We start from the raw sequence: 17,840 nt of genomic DNA, 5'->3' as shown, positions 1-17,840 counted from the left end.
AAAATATGTTTACTCAGTACCTGCTGCAGGGCAAGTCCTGTTCTAGGCGCTAGGGATGCTAGATACGCTAAGCCCCTGCTCTCACAGAGTGTAGATCCTTGAAGGAGGAAAATATCAATCGTCAATTAGACAAATACCTCCTGATGGGAAGGTATGAAGAGAAGAGAATGGGATGAGCTGAGAGAGAGCGAAAATGATGACAGAAAACCTTCGTGAGAAGAGAACAGGGGTAAGACAGGAAGAGGATTGTTCTGGGATTTTAATGAGTGTCGTTGTGCTTGAACATAGGGAACTGAGGAGAGAATGGTGACAGATGACATCTGAGAGCAGGCAGGGTCCACCGAGCACAGAGTCTTAAACACCAAGGTGACGAAGTTGTCAGTCGATTCTTTAAATGTGGTAAGACCTTTGCAAGGTTGGAACGGAAGAGCAACATTATTTGTTTTATATGTTGAAACTGAAGTGAGGCCTCAGGTTAAAACTACAAAATCCCTCACTCTGAGATCCAGACCGAAGAAGCAAGTCCTGTCTGGATGTCACTGTTCTAGCAGCAAAGGGAAAAAAGCAATGGTACAACCACGTGATGTCTTTGAACCCTCCCTCTCAGAGGTGACACACGTCACTTTGATCCACAGTCTTAGAGTCAAAGCAAATCATAGGGAAGAGTCTAAAGCAAGAATGTCAAACTCGCGGCTGGCGGGCCGCATACCTCCTGTACGCAGCTGCGAGTTTGACATGCTTGGTCTAAAGAGTGGGGCAAGGAGGTATAATATTTTATAAGAAGGGAAGTGAATAATTTGAAAAGGAAAACAGCCGACTACAATCATGGTTGCTGTGAAAATCTGTTAGGAGCTCAAAAGAGACAGAAATTTAGAGACACACAATGAAGGCTGTGGGCACAGTCACAAGTAGTCTAGACAAAAGATTACGTGGACTTGATTGAGAGTGATAGGCAATAAAATGGAGAGAAGCAGACAGATTTGGAGTATGCTGTGCTGGCCATCCTGATAGAATTTGGTGATGGATAGAATGAGGGTGGGGTGGTGAGGGAAAGAGAAGAATGACGGATGACTCCTACGTTTTAACAGGGGAAACAGGAGATGTTCTTGAATTTTGACATTTAGCACCATCCAAAGAGTGAAACACCTTCACACAGAGGAACTGATAAGGAAATCACTGGTCCTTCAGAGCGAGGTGTTTCAGTGGAATGATGGTGCTGCGAGGCAGAATGAAATTGGCAGGGAATTGAGTGAAACCCTAGGGAATGGGGAGCGCACAGGGACTGAAGAAATACGGCTGTGAAGAATGAAGTCCAGAGTGTTAGAGAAAAGGAAGGGGTTCGTTTTGTCATGTGGAGCAGAAGTATTTATGTCATTTACCAGCACTGGATATACACAGTGTATTTCCACATCAAAAGTTAAGACTAGAGTTACCATATGCCCCAGCAACCCCTCTTCGGGGCATCTACCCCCCAAAATTGGAAAACATTGATTCACAAAGGTATATGCACCCCTGTGTTTACTGCATCATTATTCACGTGGGCAAGACATGGAAACAACCCAAGTGTCCTCTGATCCATGATTAGATAAAGAAGGTGTGGTACATATTTCCAATGGAACACTGATCTGCCATAAGAAAAGGGGAAATACTGCCATTTGTGACAACGTGGATGGGCCTTGAGAATATCATGCGAAGTGAAATAAGACAGAAAAAGCTAAGAACTATATGATTTCACTCAGATGTGGGATATAAAACTGGTGGGTACACAATGCAATGTACAGATCATGTGTCATAGAAATGTACTCTTAAAACCAATGTAACCTTGATTTCTAAAAAACCTATTAACCAATGTCACCCCAATAAATTTAATAAAAAAATCACACCTCATGCAACTTGTACAACCGTTAAAAGGTTGCCTTTTTGCCACACAAGAGAATTCTACTCCAGACATCGTGGACAAACTCACACTCCACAGCAACATGCAACTGATCTTCTTTAAAGAAAAGAATCGGCCTTTCAAGTGAAAAGTAAAAGATGAACCCACCACCTCGTCACCCCATCTAAGAAACTGCTTAACCGGAGGAAGAGGTCTTAACCCTGAGTGCAATTCGCAGGTCAATATGCTCAAATACGCTAAAAAAGTTGTCCTCAAATAGGACAACTGCCAGGAATCAGCTTGGGTTATATCACAGTTACCTCCTGATCCCTCTTTAAAGTCACTCCCCTCTCCAGGACCCAGCCAGCTGCAGAAAAGATGCGTTTGTCGTGGGGAACATCATGCTTACAAAGTGTATTACAAAGATGAGTGAATTAGCATCTTTGTAATTTTGAGAAACGGTAAGGGGTGTGGTCCACCTCATGGTTCATTGTTTTACCCTAAGGAACGCACTAATTCTTCTGTGAATTAACTTTACGTAATAAATGGGGATACAGGAGTATCCTTCACAACAGACTTGCTTTTAATGCAGTGGTTCTCAACCTTCTGGCCCTTTAAATACAGTTCCTCATGTTGTGACCCAACCATAAAATTATTTTCGTTGCTACTTCATAACTGTCATGTTGCTACTGTTATGAATCATAATGTAAATATCTGATATGCAGGATGGTCTTAGGCAACCCCTGTGAAAGGGTCATTCGACCGCCAAAGGGGTCGCGACCCACAGGTTGAGAACCGCTGTTTTAATGGATGTCATAAAACCTATTTCCCAAACTGATAGTTTCATGAAAATGTAGTACTAAGAGTAGAAGGATATTATTTGATATGTTCTTAATCAATATGTAGGGCTAACAGTAAAAAAAAATTAAGCATGCACATTGAATAATATACTAACACCACTGCTACAATAATCAATACAATTGATTTTTGTGACTAGTTGAAAATATGATGAACAAGATAAACAGAATATTATCCTTCGGGGTTCTGGTAAACTCTAATTTTAGGATAAGAGATAATAGATTTTATAATAAAAATAAATTAAACTATAAGCAGAATAGAAAGCAGCAAGGTAAATTCATTACCTTGATGACACACGATGACACATGGTGAGGAACCAAAATCCAATGGAAATCCTTTATAAAATTGGTCTTAAGTTAAAGAACGTGTAAAATGGGCCTATTTAAGTAAAAATCAATGTGCTAAATCGAGCCGTTCCTTGCAGTCTGTTATAACTGTAAAAGTCACATACCTCCCTCATTGGAACTATTTCAGAACATCAGCTGAAAAAAGGTTTACATGGGAAAAACAGAATCAGTTGAGGAAAAAAACCAAGCATGTGGTTAGAGTGAAGTGCAATGAACAATACATGTTAGTTGATAGAGACATAGATAAAAAATAAGGCAGACACAGAGAGGTGCAGACAGACATGCTTGGTCAACAAATATTGACTGAGTTGAAATGAACATTTAATAATAATTTTCTTTTTAAAAAAGCATGCTATGGAGTCATGATTAGTAGGACACATATATTCACCCATTACCAAGTCACTTTTTAAATTTTTCATCATTGTTCTCTCTTTCGTTCATTATGATTAATATCTTTAAAAGGCAGACATGTCTAAAATTTACACCTCTCCTTTCTACTGACTCTTAGAACTTGTCACCCTGAGTGAGGAGGAGGAGATGCACAAACGCATGATTAAAGGGAGTTTCTCATTATCTCCACCCTGAACCATCAGCAGTATCTGTTATGCCTCCCTTTCATTAATATCAAAGTGAACAATGATTAGAAAATGCGCAATTATCCTAGTAAATGTACCTCTCCAGCAAATATATAAATAGCCCTTAACAGACAGGTAGGCCACGTTTACTCATGTTTCTAAGGAACCCGCATTATCCCTGATCTCATTTTTCTCTTAAACTTCAGTAATTCTACCCAACTCTAACCGTGTTGTAATACCTCAGTGCCTATCACGCCAAATACTCTGGATGGACAATGAAATCCATAATTTCCCTCTCATGGAACTGCCTTATCTCTGCTTCTGCTTGTATTTAGCTCATTTCCCCCCATAATGCAACGAGTGCTTTTATAACATCACTTCCCCCTGCCACACACATCCAATTCTAGGTTTTTGTAAACCTATTCCAGCCATATTTATAATTTCTAACAATACTTGGCTATAATCTTCTTAGTGTCCATTAAAATATATATATATATATCTTTATTGAGTTCAGAGAGGGAGAGAGAGATAGAAACATCAGTGATGACAGAGAATCATGGATTGGCTGCCTCCTGCACGCCCCACACTGGGGATCAAGCCCAGTGGAAGCAAACACATTGTTCATCCTATAGCTCTCATTTCTGATATTAGACGAGATCGAACTCTGGAGCGTGAGTTACGGCCCGTATTCTGTAGAAGTTGTTGCACAAAATAATAATAATAATAATAATAATAATAATAATAATAATAATAATAATAACAACAACGACGACAGCTATGGTAAATATGAGTGATAACTCTAGTCTCACATTTCATTTAGGCTGCCACCCAGCTAAGACGGCTGGAATGATTCCCTAATGATCACACTGAAAAAAGTAGCAAAATACCGTACTTACAGATGGTATTAAGTTATAACCAGATCCTAAAAGTAAGATCAGAATTGGACTGGGAATCTAGTCCGAATGAAGGGACCTACTTGAGCCCGTTCATGCCAGGTAATCCCTAGTCTTCTTTTCTTTTAGCCTAATGATCCAAAGCCCCAAATTAGGGTTTCATTTCGTATTTTAGTCAAGCCTAGTGCAAAGTAATAAATGTGCTTCATTTATTTATTTTAACTGTTATTTTTGTTTAAGTGTAGTTGGCATGCAATACTGTATTAGTTTCGGGTGTACAATCCAGTGATTTGACTCTGACCTAGCTTACGCAGCGCTCAGCACACTAAATCCAGTGACCACGCGTCACCACACGCAGTTATCACAATATTATTGATGGAGTTCCTCTTCAGCCTGCCCCCCCCCCCTTCTTGTAGTTAGGTCTCTGATTCTGTTTTTTGTGTTTTTTTTTTAAAATTTTTTTTTGTTTGTTCATTGTTTGTTTTTTAGATTGTGCAGAGAAGTGACATCTTAGTTTTCTAACCCTGTTTCTTCTGTATTAAGCTGGTTGAAGTCACTACAGGAGACACCCAGCTTTCATTATTTTGATGGCTGGATGTTCTTCCCCCTCTACATTTCCTTTCCCCCATGTCTTCTTGTTTGTCTTCCTTTCCTCACATATATCAGAGTGCAGAATGTACAGTACGTGGCCAGGATGTCACGGTTGGAGGCAGCCAGGGAAGATTCTGAAAGAAATGTAAAACTATTCAATTCCTTTCTTTATGTAAGTTAAAAAAAGGAACCAAACTCGTTTTTAAAGATGAATCTTGTTTGCTTGAGATCATCACTCAGCCTCAACTCCAAAGGAAAAAGAAACTACTTTAGAAATCTTTAATATCAAGAATTATGTGTATAATAATGACAAATGTTGACTGATTCTGGAAAATGATATGTAAACCTTTATTTAAAGCAGTTACTTGTCCCAGGGCTCTTTATCTCAAGGGATATTAATTTAAATGCTATGAAGAGGACATAGTGCTTATCAAATTGAAATTAAGTTAGTTCTGATAAATATATAAACTTTATTTTTCTATGCATAATAAATATTTCACCCTTTCTAGCAGCTCTCTGTATGATTTTGAAGTACACACTGCATCATTATAATACAGATAAGCATGAAATAAAAAAAATAAGTATAATTGAATGGAAAATTGCAAAATACAAAGGGTAAAAGCCAAGGATATTCAGTATATAAACAGATACTAACAGAAAATGGTTACTTAATTTTATCTAGGCAATATTGCTTGAAATTAAAACTCTAATGAATGTAATTACCAGAACACAAGCAAAGGAATATTAAATCCAGATATAATTTTTTATTAAAGGTTTTAAATCAGTTCCTTTTTAAAAAATTCTGCTGTATAGTCAAAAAAGTATCATCTCATACATTATTGTTATTAAAATAGTTATTATCTTTTTATGTAGTTAAGAACTTAATCTATATGCAAAAAGGACTACAGAAGAGTTAAAGGAACAAGTTATAAATGTTCAGATGTGCTAAATATCAGATATACTGAAGAAATTTAATAACAATTTCTTGCCTACAGTTCTATTATAAATGGAAAAGAGAAGTTGCTTATAAAACATTAAGATTCCATTTTCATCTACTACAAAGCCAAGAATTTCCATATTTAAAATAAAGTGTATTTATAAAATCATATGTCAGCAGTTATCAGCATCAAAAGGAGAACATATTTCAAGTTATTTGAAGTTGTCATTCTTGACCCACTTTAGAAATAATACATAGGGCTAAAAAAAAAAAAAAAAAGAACTGCTTTCAAATAAAAGGATATAAACCTGACATGTATGAAACCAAATATTATCATACGATATACGTGAGTAGTTCAACAAACCAGAAGTTAAATATTCACTGGCATTTAATCATAGGTTAGAGCATAATTCCCCATAGAATTGAAACTACATGTAGAATGAAAACTTTTACACTGGACATTTATATTATCCCAGCCGGTGTGGCTCAGTGGTTGAGCATCAAAGCATGAACCCAGAGATCACCAGTTCGATTCCCAGTCAGGGCACATGCCCAGGTTGCGGGCTCGAACCCCAGTATTGGGTGTGCAGGAGGCAGCCAATCAATGAATGCAGCCACACACAGACCCGGTTCATAATGGGAGTGCTGTAGATGAAAGTGGACTTATATCCTCCCACAGAAATGAATGAGAAGCCACAGGACAGAAATGGAAACAACTGACTTACTGCTGCTGCATGGCAGATACTTTCACATGTGCCCTGACTGGGAATCGAACCGTGACCTCTTGGTTCAGAGGTTGATGCTCAACCACTGAGCCACACTGGCTGGGCAACACCAATGATTTACCAACTTCTCATTCCCTGCAGTAGCCACCAGCGTCTCCAGGCGATTGCTTTCCCACCGATTGTGACCTTCCATGCTTGGGGAGATCCTCTCCAAGGGCAAACAAACTTTCTGGATCTTTCAGCATCTTTGTCCCTGGATAGCCACAACTTGTTATTTTTAAATCTCCCTTTCAGCAATTCCGCGGCACTAAAGTTAATGGCTTGCTAAACCCTGGAATACTATTAAAAGCAGGCGCGGGCACATTTGTCTTTTAACTTTGTGTCTGTTCTACTTTCCATTCTTCTCTAAACAGTTGTTCCTCCATAAAGGCTCAGCGGGGAGCTGCTCCCACCGAGTCCACTAAGTGCTCGCTGCCACTGGGCCCTCTGGCATCTGATTTAATACATTTATTTAGGCCAAAGTAGGCCCCTGCACCACGTGGCGAGCTCCCACTTTATTTAATGGAAAATAAAAAAGAAACAGCCTGGCCTGTGTAGCTCAGTGGTTGAGTGTCCACCTAGGAACCAGGAGGTCACGGTTCGATTCCCGGTCAGGGCACAACACAGGGTTGTGGGCTTGATCCCCGGTGTGGGGTGTGCAGGAGGCAGCCGATCCATGACTCTCTGTCATCAATGATGTTTCTATCTCTCTCCCTCTTCCTTCCTCTCTGAAATCAATAAGAATATATTAGCCGAAACCGGTTTGGCTCAGTGGATAGAGCGTTGGCCTGTGGACTGAGGGGTCCCAGGTTCGATTCCGGTCAAGGGCATGTACCTGGGTTGCGGGCACATCCCCAGTAGGAGATGTGCAGGAGGCAGCTGATCGATGTTTCTCTCTCATCGATGTTTCTAACTCTCTATCTCTCTCCCTTCCTCTCTGTAAAAAATCAATAAAATATATTTTTAAAAAAAGAATATATTAAAGAAAGATGGAGGAAACTCCAATATATCCCTTCATAAAACTAAATAAAAATTAAAATGCCCTCTATAGTTTTTATACCTGTTTTTGTTTTGAAATTTAAATAAGAAAACAACAAATGTTCTTTATTAAAATATTTAAAAGTAATGAGCTTACCTAAATTTCTGATGGTATTGTATATGCGAAAGTCATTCAAACTCAAGAAAGAGAGGTATTTTCTATACCAGGTTAATATCAAGCTAATATAACTCAACACTTTTCTCATAAAATACCAGCACTACTATAATCAACCAATAATGGATTTAGTATTGTATAGAAATTTTCCAAACTTTCAGTTACTGATGTCTGAAGGAGTGTGTGTAAATTATACCACATAGAACACACACACATACACACACACACACACACACACACACACACACACTTGCATTGGCTTTCCTTTTATTGCAAGAAGAAATATTGGAACATATACAGGCATATTGGAATCAAATACAAGAAATAGATACACAACCAGAGAATCTCAGTTTCAATTAAAATTAGCAGAGTAGAGAAGGTAGTTTATGCCATTATGACAGGTTTCAATTGGACTCAACATTGAGTTAATAAGAGTTTTTAGAGCTAATATCATGCATTTTCCCGGATATCTTACCTTTTCTTGAGTGTCGGATGCATAATTAATGAAACCAATTCAAGTACAGAATGTGCAGTACGAAGAATAAATTGTAGGAAACTGTTAATCTCATTAGCCTTGATATAGAAAATCACTTGACATAGGAAAGGCTAAATAAGGCTGTTCTATTTGCTCTGTGAACGATTTAACCACTTTTAGAAATGGCAGGAGGGGTTTGGATATGGATAAAGGGGAAGAGAGAACAGAAATCTCAAATGTCATTCATCCAACAATTGATTCTAGAAGGCGTTACTTTATTGAACTCTAGCTTCTCCCTAATTCTAAGGAGAAAACAAACATGAGCTGATGCCTGACCCTGAGATTCCTCCATAACAACTCTCACTGAAAATGTCACCTTAGAATTTGGAACTAATTTTATATATTCCTTCTGCTTTGGATTTCTTGCTAAAAATTTATTTTAACGGTATGCTATTTTAGCAATATATTTCACCATCTAATAATTAAATTAGGCCCCCTTATGATGGGAGATACAATTTTTTAAAGTTATAAAAATGGAATGAAACGTAAAACACTGCCAGTGTTAATAAAGAACAAGGTAATTTCATATGCCTTACCCCCCCGACTACACATAAAAGAGGAATATGTCAATGACACAGTTATAATAATGAGATCTGCAATTGTCTATCAGTCTGACATAGCAAGGTGTTTATAGGTGTCATTACTAGACATCTCTGTGGGTAGATGGAGCGTGGATCTGCAATAATACTCAAATCTCTGTTCACAGTCACCCACATGCAGACATTTCCAAACAACCCAGCAGTTGGCATTGTGTAAAGACATTCCACATACTTCTAAGGCTGTTCAATTCATGCAGCTATCATACCACACTTTAACCTACACCAAAGTGGACGATCCCAACACCCTATCTGTGTGCGTCACTTAGGGAAGCAAGTCAAACCCTCCAGATGTTTCCAAAAGCACATTTAAATGCCGCCGTTGGTTGTAGGAGAAGCCTCTGTTTGAAACTAGCCATGAGAGGCTGCAAAAGGAAGCAAGGGGAAGGCTAAGCTGGGTTCACCTTGACTTTCCTTTAAGAGTCTATACGGCACTTTGACTAAGAGCGCATTTAAGGAAGAAAAAAGGTTGGAATCTCTGTGGCTTGAACAAAAGTTGGAAATGTTTTGTTTGATGGCACAACCGCTGTCGTTGCCTCTGCAAAGACTTGCGAGAAGATAGGATGAAGCCAAGACCAGCCAACTGGAACAAAGCCCAAACCTGCCTGAAATGCTGGGGACGTGTAAGAAGTTCAAGGGTACACGACACTGAAAGTTTCCTGAGTAAATGAGAAATCTGTGTCCTCGCCTCCTGATGGTGCGATTGCACTCTCACTTCTACCAGAATGCATCTTGTCTCGTTGGAATATGAGATAGAAACATTTATGACTACGGTTGACCTACTAAGAGCTTGTTTGTTGCTCCTGATGATGAGAGAGCACTGCCTCACTCTCACTCTTAAATTCACCCTCAGCCGTGTCTGTTCCAAGTGAATCAAGGGTAGTCTGTCCGTGACATGCTCTCAAAATTGGGAGGTGTGACTCTTTCCTAGCTGTCACTGGGATCTGGGAACTGCATTTAAGAAATTCTTATTTGAACCCTTCCACGTGTCACCTCATATATTGTTTCGTATCGACTGGTTGTTAAGGTACACTTTCTACTTCTAATTCTGTTTAATGTTTTCTTAATGATATTTTCCAGTTTGTTTTCTCCTTAATCATGAGACTCTGCAGTATTTGAGATAACAGAGTGTGAATAATGACAATAAAAAAGCAATGGTGCTCCATGTCCTTCTCATGATTTCTGACAGCTGAAAGGTGTGTCTCTGAAGCTTCCTTTGAGATACAGTTGTAATGACGGAATGTGTTTTAGGTAGGTGTGTTTGCCAAGTTCTATGACTTAGAAGTTTCATCGCTTTGTCTATAAAATGATTGGAATGAAATTCAATTTCAGCTGTTAGCTCAAGTCCGTTGTCTTTACCCCAGTATAGATTCCCATAACTGCAATATTAGGCTTCAGATGCTAAATGAGTATTCGGAGGACTGCTGTAAAGCAAGCAGAAACGTGGAAACCTAAAGCAGAGGCGAGCACAACCCTGGATGGAAATGTGCGCATCATGATTGCAGACAGTCCTTCCCTTTCTTTGCTCCGATGGAGCCTTAAACTCCAAGAAACAAGAACCGAACTATTTAAACACCAAGGTCCACTGACATTCTGAACTGCTCTGGTTTGTTAGTTGAATAGTAATTTTATTTTAAGAAAACATGCTCATAAGAAAGTTGTTGAAACTTTACAGGCATCCCCCCCCCCCCCCCCCACAATTCCCACAGAATGAGTAGAGTCTCGTTGGGAAAGTTTTCAGGGGACATTTCTTTGCAGCAGAATTTTCATCCTTCGCGGGTTTGGACAGCTCCTCTCTCTTAGCTCTTACAAAGACTGAGAAACCTGGCTGTGATGTCATTAGGTGTCCCATGAGGTCACAAAAGTCCGCTATCCCGTGAGCTTTAACAAGTTCAATATTTGGCATCTCTCACGTACGATTCCATGGGCCTATTTTGCAAGGCCACTGAAATTACAAATGTTTCTAATGAATGAGAAGACTGTGCTAGCAAGAGGAATAAACTATTATTTTGAGTAAAAAGTTAATCAAATGATGAAGAATAAGAAACATCAAAAGATAAATATGAATTTTAGGGAGGCTATCACTTGTTTGCAATGTGAGGCAGCTCCCAAAGGGTTAACCTTCTCATGCCACTAATTCATTCTCTTTGTCCCTTTCCTGCTGCCCAATAAATGCTGCCCTGCACATCACCTGCTTTTGCTACTTTAATTATTGATGCCCTAACAGCGTTGGTTAGATGATTTTTAAAAGTCCAACCAAACCAGCACATCTGGCCATTTTTATTTTATTTGTGCGCAAGCAGTACCTACTAGAAAGCAGGAAACAAGTGACACATGACAGGGAGTGACACAGGAAAACACAGGAGTAGCAGGGTGTGTTCACATCATGTCAGGGTTACGTGTCTGAGAATGGGTGCTACCTAACAGGAAACGTACTACAACTATGTTGTTGATCTATCTCAGTAAGACCGGACTCAGTGGACACATACAGCCACAGACCCAGTCCCTTCATTAAGAAAGGAAACTCAACGTCCGTGCAGTAGCATGAAGGCCAGCAGCAGCGTCTTTGTAAGAACCACTTTGACTGAAATTGTTATCCGTCAGCCCCTGCGCCAAGCACTCCACTGTATTGTCTCATTTAATGCTCACAGCGGATTGCTGAGCCTGTTCTGTTACCATCTTCATCTCACAGATGATGGAAATGAGGTTGAGAGGAATGAAATCATTGCTCAAGGTCATGCAGCTACGAGGATGCAGAATGGCAATGGAAAAGTGAAATGGAATGGCATTAAAAAATAATATGTCAAAAATATGACGCTATTAAATTTCAATAAAGCATAAAGAGATCAATGGAATCCAATCAAGTCTTGCAACTCTAAATAGTAACCAGGATAAAATAAACTGAGAAGCAAAGTAGAATCAGAGGCATAGATACATGGGACAGACTGACAGCTGTCGGAGGGGAGAGGGGTGAGAGGCACTGGGTTGAAAGAAGGTGAAGAGAGTAGCCAAAGAACATATGTGCATAACCCATGGACACAGTCAAGGGTGAGGCGATGGCCAGAGGGGAGTGGGGGTGGGAACTGGGTGGAGGTGGGCAAGGGGGGGTGGAAATGGAGACATCTGTAATAGTGTCAACAATAAAAATAAAGTTTAAAAAAACAGTAACCAGGGAACACTGCAATACCTATCTCAGTGGAAGGAAAGGGTTAGGATTCACCTGTTTATACAGCAGTTGTTAAGAGAATAAGAGTCAATATAGACATCTCTGGCTAGGTAGGATCATCCTGAATCATATGGTCTCCATAGCCTATGTCCTGATAGAAAAATCGATGCCCACATCACCATTAGATACCAACTCTGATCTTTAGCCCCACCCTTCACCCAATTGAGATGGTACAACTAGTCCTCCTGGTTGATTTAGTAACATTCCAATCATGGAAAGATAAAAACTTAAATATGAAAAAGTATATCAAATTCATAATGCAAATATTTCCATGTGAGAGTCAGGGTAATAGGTGTGCATTTATGCACAGTGGGACCAAATTAGAACAAGTATGGCAAAGAGGGCATTTGAGAGGTTGGACTTGGGACTCTTATTTGAAATATGGAAATGACTTTCTATTTCTTACTTGATGTTGAAAGAGGGAAGACAATGTCTGATATTGTAAATAGTATTAGAATACTTGGAAATTTAATGTTCTAGGGTTGAATTATTCAATTGAAAAGTCTTGCCCAAATGTTTAGGTAGTTTCCTTGTAAGGATTATAAATTAGACCTCTTTGGCATTTGAAGTCCTTAAAAAGGAAATTAAAATGATTAAATTTGTAATGCAGTTTTTAATGTTATGTCAATTTAATTATTCAACATTATAAATAAGACTTCTTATTAAATCAGCTCAATTTTAATGAAACATTAATCAAGGATCAAGGAAAAGTGATTGTTCCACTGTTTATATAAAGATTACTAGATTAGTAAACAATAGAAAAACAATGGTTAGTCGTGAACAAACTAAAAGGGTAAAGCAGTACAGCTAAAATCCATAAATATGTAAAAATGGATACAAATATTTAAGTAAATCAAAATAAGAAAGGGTTTGGGGCAGGAGAACACAAACAAAGGGTACAAATAGAGAAAAGAGTGAAATTATAGAGGACAATCCAAACATATCAACACTTCAGTTATTAATGGTATAAATAATCCAATCAAAGGCAAAGATGGTCAAAATAGAGAAATGATGCTATTTTGCTATTCACAAGAGATACATATTAAGTATAAAGAAACAGATAGGATGAAAGTAAGGGTGCAAGTTTTCTGAGATACTCCCCTGCTACCCTTACAGGGCCCACTCCCTCTTTTCTCCTAACTATCCTTGAACTATTGGCTGCATAGCTCATCCTATCCTCCCCTACCCCCCACACCAAGCAAAGGGCAGTAGCTCCAAGATATCCACTCTACATGACAAACCAAAGTCCTATTTGCTAGGTCAGCCATGACCCCACCTGGACCAAGTTTCAGTTCTGCCTCACTTCCTGAACCATGCTTTAACTATCCACCTAAATTTGGCTAAACATATGGATTTCCAAAAAAAACCCCAAACACACACACACATTTAGGTGTAAGATAGATGGTATGGATTGTTTAACAGGATGCTTGAAGCACTTTAAAAGTGGGTCAAGACAGAACAGGATATTTCAATTGCAACCGTGTACACCAAGCATAGGGGGCAAAGCATTACAAGACAAAGGAACCTGGGAGAATGACATGTGGATAAATAAGCAAAGAAACCACCCTTTCAATGTGCTCATTCAAGGAAAATATGCAATATGCATAGAATTAGCATCCAGAAAGGAGAAAAAAAGTAAAATAAGTCAAATAAAACACTTGGAGCTTACCATTATTCAACATTCCCTGCTAATGCTTGGAATTAATAAAATAGCACCGCGCTAAATGGAAGTTCTATGTTGTAATTTGCAAAAGAGCCCAAGGTTATATTAAAAAGCTGTGATCAGAAACAGAATGATCAGAAAGTAACATCGATGTCATGTCTCTCAGCAGAACAATGAAGAATTCTGATACTAACCATCTACCTAGTCTAAGATTTTATTTTAATTGAAACTTAAAAAAAAGGACAGACCATCACACAGGAGTGTTTGTTTACAAAGAATGCCAATTTTTTTTTGCCAAGAAGCTTAGTAAAGAAGGCTTGCAGATGAGCTAATAAATTCTATGGTATGATAGAAAAGGCAATGGAGTCAACCAGAAAAATCTCTCATAAGATACCGTTATGGGAGTGTGCAGTTATGATAGTTGTAAGGTAGATGCCAATTAAAATGTCCAAAAAGCTAAAACTAAGAGTGTCTCTTGCCCATCAGTATCTAATCTAATAATAGACAAACATGGTAATTGACTATACCTTCCCTACGCCTCCCATTGGCTAATCAGTGTGATATGCAAATTAACTGCCAACAAAGATGGCGGCTAATTTGCATACTGCAGGCAGGGTGGGCCAGTGTGAGCTGCCATCTGGACCCCCGTGTGCCGCCTAAGCCCCGTCCCCAGTTGGGACCCCCGTGTGCAGCCCTGGGTGGAGGGGCTTGGTGGCGCGATCGGCCCGAGGAAGCCCTATTCTTGCAGGAATCCTCCTGCAACGGGCTTCTAGTGTTATATAAGGACTAGAGGCCCAATGCACAAAATTTGTGCAAGGGGCTCAGCCCTCGCAGCCCCAGCTTCATTTGGAAGGTCGTTTGGCTGTCCAATCTAATTAGCATATTATGCTTTTATTATTATAGGTTTTCCCTCCCTTTAATTTTCAGCAACATAGGAAAAAATTTAGGGTCAAGTACTTAAGCTTTAAAAACTAGGCCCATTCTGTCCTAATTAGAAAATGTACCAGTTAGGAGAAGGCTGTTCATAAGATTTTGGAAATGCAATTTTTTTTTCAGTGACAACCTTTGTGGAATTTTCTGTGAAAATTGCTTCTTGCTTTAATCAAAATACTTTTAACTAAATAATACAGTATATGCCTCCAGGGAAAGGAGAAAGAGGAAATGAATAGAAAAAGAAATCCATCATTTGCATTTTATTAATAGTGTTCAGAAAAACACTAAAATATCCAGAAGAGAAAGAAAACCGTTAAAGGAAATATATAATGACATTTGGTCAACTAATCAAAATATTTTTAATTTCTTTTGTTTCCTGTGCTTTGCAATCAGGGGCAGCTGGGAAGTTTCACTCGCCTCCACAGAGCGTGACAATGGGGCCTCTGAAAAATTCTGACTGTGGGGAGTTCTAACCAAGGATCAAGGCACCTTCAACTTCAAAATTATTTCTTCGAAGTTGTCCTTCTATTCCAATTCCAAAGGCCAAGGCCTGGAATGAAAGTTGAATCTTAAATTCCAGTTGGTAGACAGCCACTGAGAATGAGTGCAGAACCGTTCCATTTATGCTGACATTCAACTTAACTTTTTATGCACAACATCTTTACATGCTCTCTCTGTATTCAAAAACTTGGGATTATAAAATGTGAGATCAGGAAGCTATCTCAGAGAACATCCAGTCTTCCTGAAGAAGATTCCATGCATAGGTCTTCTAATATTTGTATATAGATTGATTTCAGAGAGGAAAGGAGAGGGAGAGAGAGAGGATAGAAACATCAATGATGAGAATCACTGATCGCTGCCTCCTACACACCCCACACTGGGGAACTGAGCCTGCAACCCAGGCATGTCCCTGACTGGGAATCGTACCATGACCTCCTGGTTCATAGGTCGAAACTCAACCACTGAACCACACCGGCTGGGCTCTTTGGAATATTTTTAAAGCAATAGTGTAGCAAAGTATTTTTCCTTTGTGGCAGAAACCTGTAAGAACTAACAGTATTTCCGTGTCATGATAGGGTGACACGTGTTGACAGACCTTTGCAATTGACTGGAGTAGCCCTACATTTTGAAGAGCAATAATGGACTCACAGAGCTGAGTGGCCTCGATATTAATAAGGGCACACATACTAATGATGATGGACCAGCTGTCCGTGAACAAGCTGATCTGCAGCGTCTTCAGCTTTATCACCCCGACAGCCCACGTGGGGAAACATAACCACATTCATTCTTCTGCCTTGTGCTCCAGTCAAATCAGTAACCCATTTAAAGATAAGGAGCCAATATCACAGTGTCTTACATCCTCATCGTTATGACCTACTTATTTTTAATACTTGCTTTTAAGAGATGGGCATTCTTCAATGTCATATGGGGGTGGTTTGATATCTGTTTTCTGTTTTAGTGATTGTTGGAGATAAAGATGACTTCTGTCTCAAACATGCTGTCTTTAATGCATCTGAGGTCATCTTGATTCTTTTTTTTTTCATTTAAGCATTTTTTGGGGGCATTTTCTTATTTCTGATGTAGAATGACTTTATTTTTCTACCCTCATTTAAGAGAGTGTCATTCATTTCTAATTTGTGGTAGATAATTAATTTCTAATTAGAAATAGATGACAGTAATACATGCCTCTGTGTGTAATATTTTAAATGACTCTAATAACATTTTGATCAGAGGAACTAATTTTCAGGTCTACTTTTTAATGCCCTCTTTGGCTGATAACTGAACTGGAGGAGGTAGAAATTAGGGCACAGGGATCAGAGGAAAAAGAGAAAAAACCTGAGTTAAGATTTCATGCATCAGTTTTCCTTAGAAAATGCTGTTGTATTAACACTAATGTCACTTGTAACAAGGGCTGGGTGAACCTGTGAATGTTACACTGAGTTAATCATTTCCGTTTTCTGAGTCCTTTCCGCTGTCCACTCTTCTTTTCTAAAGGATTCACTTGAGTCACCTGAGAGCCACATTCCTTCCTTAATGAGATATCTGCCCACCCAACCTGTTCTTCAAAGTGCCCATGGATCTCTAACACTACGAATGCCCTGTGGTACAGATGTAGTGTTTCCTGGGACAAAACTCACAACAGAGAAAGAGAGAGAGAGAGAGAGAGAGAGAGAAACACATTCACTAAGTCCTCCTTATTTTACAATTTAGGTTGGGTACTGATGGTCTTCTAGAAGCATCATGGACAACAATCCTGCAGCGAAATGACCCCCACCTGTGGTGGTCTCTCTATTTGCAGAAACAGATGGGTGAGGGGGCGGAGGGGACACAGGAAACACGTTTCCTACAGAGTAACAGTAGGAAATGGCCTTGTTCAAAGTCGTGGAAGCCTGTGTAGAACTGGACTAGGATGTTCATTGAGCGAATACATCCCACTGAGCCATGGCAAAGGGTGGGATCACCCGGCAAAGTATCCAAACTGGTTTCTTCTCACAGCCTCACGACGTTTCCTGTCTTGTCTACATCTCAGGGTCCTACTGTCTGCCAGAGAGGTCACAAGGCAACCAAGGAATGTGGGTGCATTAAAGCACCGTGAGGTTGGGTCCTGGCTGGTGTCGCTCAGTGGGTTGAGCACTGTCCTGTGCACCAAAAGGTCCCTGGTTCGATTCCCGGTCAGGGCACATGGCTGCGTTACAGGCTCGACCCCCAGTAGGGGGCGTGCAGGAGGCAGCCGATCAATGTTTCTCTCTCTCTCCCTTTCTCTCTAAAAAATATTTAAAACATTTATAATAAAAAATAGAACACTGAGATTGTTACCTTATGATACATACAAGTAATATAATAATTATACTCACAATCACAATATCATGAGAACAATAACATAACTAGTGTT

Source organism: Myotis myotis, unplaced genomic scaffold (assembly GCF_014108235.1).
Source record: "Myotis myotis isolate mMyoMyo1 unplaced genomic scaffold, mMyoMyo1.p scaffold_m19_p_21, whole genome shotgun sequence".
Lineage (NCBI taxonomy): Eukaryota > Metazoa > Chordata > Mammalia > Chiroptera > Vespertilionidae > Myotis > Myotis myotis.
Note: the sequence above shows the minus strand (reverse complement) of the source record.